Raw genomic sequence first — 6,000 nt, 5'->3', positions numbered from 1 at the left:
ACTAAGGGTTCGTTTGGTTGCAAGCATAGGAATGGAGAATAAGAATGACTATTTAACACTTTTGGTGTAAGAATTAAGCTTTTAGTGTGTGATGTTTAAGCCATTCCCACACTTCCACAATGATAGCCAGTTACAAAACTGACCTAGTGAAAAGATGATGACTATTATCCATGCTTCCTTCCTCACTAGTGTTTTGATTTTGCACTCACTGTGTTCCATGACCATATATTATTTGTATTTCTAGCATTGGGCTTAGTGGCTCTCACAAGATTAAAGCATTTTGTCAAACACTTAATGAGAATGCTCTGTATACCAACAGAGTAAGAAGATTTGTATATGTTCAATATTTGATTATGTCATCTCCACACTCCAATTTACACACAACTTTCATTCAGTCAAACAACTGTTGTACCTTGTTTGCAAACTTGCATCACAGGAGATTCCATTTTCACAAAAAAACCAACTTATGTGATGGGAAATGAACCTCACACCTTCAACTTCCACCATTTTCCTGGGGACAGGCTAATCTTCAGACAAAATGTACTAAAGACAAAACAAAGTCAAACTTTTTTTTCCCAATTCATTAAAACGTAGTGATTTTTTTCCAATTGTTTTTTGTTGATTTCGACTACAAACTATGCAGATCATGAACATCAAATGTTGAAAATCTATGATGTTGTCGATTTTTAAAAAATTGATCAACTATACAGTTTATAGGCACATCTTCTTTCCAAAGAAGGTCGTATGAACAACATATCAGATAACTCCATGTATTTTTGCAATTCCTGTATCCCCAATCTCCAGAATAACTCGTAGCACATAAAGGTGACAGAGAATCTAAAACTCATACATAAAATGCTAAGAGTTTGGAATCAATAGTGAAATAGTTTGTGGGCATTCCTTCATACAGTTGTCATTATGTTCAGCCACTAATGAAGAAGGAACTTAACACTTAAACGGAAACCTATGACAAGGTTGTGATAGTTTTCCATTCTGACTAAATTGAATCCAACCATCATTTGAACTTGGAGCATTTGCCGAATTAATTGAGTACGAGGAAATTTTTGCCGCCTTGTTACATATTTCCCTCCGATCAAACCACATGCTTGGAGACATTATGTTCCTTCTCATTTTATTAGATTGGTCATTTAGAACAACCTGTAATCAATTAATTTTTCCACAACTATGACCTCCCTGCAACTAATGGAATTCATGTTCTCTACAACAATTCCAACTGTAAAATTTGTAAAGTTGGTCTGGCTATGGGCGTTTGTAATTTTTCTCCATTTGGCTAGGCATTCAAATCACCAACTTTAATTAGGTTTATTAACCTTCTTCCTCCTATTTCACAAATGAGGTTAAGATCTTACATCAAATAGGATTTTAAGTTTTCTCACCTAACCTCCTTTTGGCTAATGAGGTTAAGCTTTCACCTCAAATACGTTTTTAAACTTTCTGCTTGACTTCCATATTTTCAAGAGGTTAGAGAGGTTAAGATTCTTGGATCAGATACATATTTAGTTTTTACTACTTCACCTATTTAACCTCTTTTGCATTTTGAGGTTAATGATTTGATTATAAATACATTGTTTTGGGATATTCTTTAACCTTTCATAACTTTTGACTCAAGTATCGGATTTCAAAAATTCAAAATGTTGAGTGAAGCTGGGAATGAGTTAGAGGTCATGAGATCTTAAAATCACCAATAATTCAACTAATGACTGCCCTTTTTAAAGCTCGAAGTTGGGATGCTTTTAAACTTTTTTCGACTCAAAAGATGGATTTTTGGACATATGACTCATATAGAGCATGGAAAATATCATTCACATCACATCATAGGTATCCTTACTCAACAAACAAACTTAGTTAATCATGATGGAAATTTTAAAATTTTGGGTCGAGTTTAATACCAAGGAAACATGTATACAATTAGTTGATTAAAAGTTTCTTATCGAGTTTATGTACATGGTTGTTGAATATAGGTCTCCGAGTGAACATGAGCTCTTAGTGCTCAATATACATGTTTCTTTTTTTTGTTCTTTTTTCCTTTTTTTTTAATAGAAGAGAAATAATACCCATTCTTTATCTTACTACTAGTGAATTATAATGTAAAGAAAAATAGCAATGAGTTATAATGTAAAGGAAAATTTGGGAAACGCTAAATCCGAAGCTTGCATGTGAGCCCTATTTCTTACATGCTACCCAGCTTTGGTTGGGTGCATAATAATGATCAATGTCAACAACATAACTCGAGAGTGTGCCTCCCATCCAAATGAACACAATTTAGGATTGATGGTTTTCTTTGTGGTTAGGTTTAGGTTCTTTCTTCATTATGAGTAACTTTTTGTATTTAAACTTGATAAAAAATGTAGTTTCTTCCAGTAGTTGAAATGATAGTTTATGTAGTTTGCATCCACTGAATAAGAAAGATTCGCATGCAAAACAACATGTGGCAGTTGTTGTGATAGTTAATAATTAAGATACTTCTCAAGTCTATTTGAAATAAGAAGAAAAAGACTCCATGTAGATATAATTGAGCTAGATTTTAGTTAATAGTGGTGCATGTATATATTCTAGTTTATATCCAAATACTAGTCTCTTTGTTTTCCACATAGACTTGAGTTCACATATAAGAGCTAATTAAAATAAAATCTGAATAAGAGGAAAATGAGTCCTAGTTAGGGTTACACTTTATTAGTAGATGGAAGCATTACTTTCAAAGCTTCTTTGTAAGTTCATTTCATAAACAAGGCTTTATATTTTAAAATGTAAAATATTCAAAAGATGCCATGGATAAATATTTGATAAATATTTTGTTATAGTAGCATGGCTGTGATTTCTGGTTAAATATTTCTTTGCATTTATACTATTTATTTCATTAATTGTTATTGTAGTAGCAATAGACGTTTATATGTATTTATTACATCTCTTCTAAAAAAGCATGGTATCAAAGCTAGTATTTTGTGAAGTTGAAACTCAAATCAAAGAATTTTTTCTATAAACATGGAAACAACCAACAATATATCGCAACCTCAAATATTCATATTTAATGGTAAGAATTGTGATTGTGGTTCGTAAAAATGAAAACTTTGATTCATTCTCAAGATATTTGGGATTTAGTTGAGAAGGGCTTTGTAGAACCAAAGGATCATGTAACCTACCAGGAGTTATCACAAACAGAGAAAGATTTGTTGAAGGTTAAAAGAGAAGAAGGATTCAAAAGCCTTATTTTTCATTCAACAAGCAATGGATGAATCACTATTTTTGAGAGTTTCTAGAGAAACCAAATCAAAACAAGCATGGGGGGCCTTACAAATTTCTTATCAAAGTATAACAAAGGTAAAGGTAGTAAAATTACAAATATTAAGGAGAAAGTTTAAAAATCTTAATATAAATGTATTAGAAAATATAAATAATTTCTTTACTTGAAGTAATGAATATTGTTAATCAACTAAGGACCCAAGGGGAAGATATTTATGATAAAAAAGTGGTTGAAAAGGCTCTTAGAAATTTACCTGGTAAGTTTAATTCAATTGTAGTTGTCATTGAAGAATCAAAAGATTTATTACAATTTTTTGTGGATGAACTAATGGGTTCTTTGTTATCTCACGAGTCTAGGGTAAATAGAAATAACAATTCATCTCTAGAGAATTCTTTCAAAGCTCAAATTTTATCAAGAGAAAGAGGAAGATCAAATTTTAGAGGAAGAGGAAGAGATAGAGTTAGACAAGTGAATACATACATATCAAAGATGAAGGATATACCATTCTAATCAAAGTTTCAATAATAGAGGACGTGGTAGAAACCAACAGTTGTCAAGGTTTTATAAATCCAATATCCAATGGTACTATTGTAAGAGGTATCCAGTCATTTGCCTAACGAATGTAGGAAGAAATAATAAGATCTAGAATATCCCAGTGCAAATTATTTAGATGCATCTGATAATAATTCAAACAGCTTGATTATAACATGCAATGTAGCACATGAAAGTTCTTGAGGATGTATGATTTTTAGATAGTGGTTGTAGGAGCCACATGATTGGAAATAGAGATTTTTTTTCTAAGTTGAATGATTATGTGAAATCTGAAATAAAATGGGGAAATGATAGTATAGTTCTAGCAATGGGGAAAGCTATAATTCACGTATTGGCCAAAAATGGAGAACATTGTTACAAAGTTACTTTTGGTAATAATGCTTGCACAATCTTGGATGGAAATTCTAGAGACAATTTGATTGCTAAAGTTGAGATGAGTAAGAATATGATGTATCCTCTTAAGATACCTTGTACCCAAGGAATGATGCAAGCTAGTTTCAAGGAAGAAGCCCTAGATTAGACATGGTTATGGCATTTGAGTTGCATACATGCCTTCCTTTTGATGGCTTGAGTTTATTGCAGAAGAAGAATATGATAAAAGGTTTTCCACCTATTACAGTGCTTGCAAATTCTTGTTAAAGTTGTATTATGGAAAAATAACATAGAGAGATTTTTCCAGTAGGAAGTTTAATTAGAGCAAGAGAGATATTTTGGAGTCGGTTCATATTGACATATGTGGTCCTTTCCAAAATCCATCTTTAGGAGGATGTTTATATTTTCTGGCATTCATTGATAATTTTAGCAAGAAAAATTGGAACTATTTTCAGAAGGAGAAATCATATGCTTTCGATAAGTTTAAGGAATTTAAATCAATGGTGGAAAAATAAAGCAGATTAGTCATCAAGGTACTTAGATTTGATAGAGGTGGAGATTATAGTTCTAATGAATTTTTGAATCTTTGTAGATATCATGTGATCAAGAAACAATTTTAAACCATATACACACCACAACAAAATTGTCTAGTGGGGAGGATAAATTGAACCATAATGGACACGGCAAGGAGAATATTGAAGGGAAAGAATTCATCTAATGAATTTTGGGTTGAAGTTATTGCATGTGCAGTTTTAATCCTAAATAGTAGTCCTAGAAAGAGTGTGAAAGATAGAATCCAATAAAAAGCATGGAGTGGAATAAAATATTTTATATCTCATTGCATAATTTTTGGTTGTGTCACATATACTTTAGTTCCAACTAAATGAAGAAGAAAATTGGATGATATGAGTGAAAAATATATTTTCATTGGCTATAGAAAGGATTCAAAAGATTATAGATTATGTAATCTTTATTTCAAAGAAGATGATTATAAGCAAGGAGGTCGTATTTAAGGAGGAAGAATCATGGGATGGAAACATGGACAAGGTCATCAAAAGTTGAGCACAATACGTAATGAAGAAGATCATGAAGAGAAAGTGGGTCAACCAAATCAAGTAGGACCAAACACTCCAGAATCACGTGCAAGGTCAAACATCAAGTCATGAAAATGAGCCCACTCCTATTGTAAGTAATACACCTTCTATAAAAAAAGGTAAAAAGATGAGAATTTTTAAAGATATTTATGATCAAGGAGAAGAGAGTTATAAAATTTGTTCAAATTTTGAATTTTTCTCTTGTGGTCCATTGTGTTTTGAAAAAGTAGTTAAGGAGGAACATTGGGTCAAATCCATAGATGAAGAAACTATGACCATTGAAAGAAATGATACATGGGAGCTTGTAGATCTACCTGAATCAAAGGATTGCATTGGATTTAAATTGGTTTTTAAACCCAAATTTAATGTTCATGGCGAAGTTGAAAGGTATAAAACTATATTAGTAGAAAAAAAATTTTCACAATAATATGGTATAGATTATAATGAAACATTTCCTCCAGTTGCTAGACTTGATACAATTAGAATGGTTTTAGATATAGATGCAAAAAATGGTTGGGAAAATTTTCAAATTGATGTGAAATCATCATTTTTTAATGACTTTCTTGAGGAAGAAGTTTATATTCATCAACCTCCTAATTTTGAGTTACATGGGCATAAAACTAAAGTGTGTAGATTGAAAAAGACTCATTATGGTTTGAAGCAATCCCCTAGGGCTTAGTATAGTAGAATTGATTCATATTAGAAAAAAATGGTTTTTGC

Source organism: Cupressus sempervirens, chromosome 6 (assembly GCF_028749045.1).
Source record: "Cupressus sempervirens isolate cs-2001-9-10 chromosome 6, ASM2874904v1, whole genome shotgun sequence".
In the NCBI taxonomy this organism is placed as follows: domain Eukaryota; kingdom Viridiplantae; phylum Streptophyta; class Pinopsida; order Cupressales; family Cupressaceae; genus Cupressus; species Cupressus sempervirens.
The sequence above is the reverse complement of the archived record's forward strand: the minus strand, read 5'-3'. Positions refer to the sequence as shown.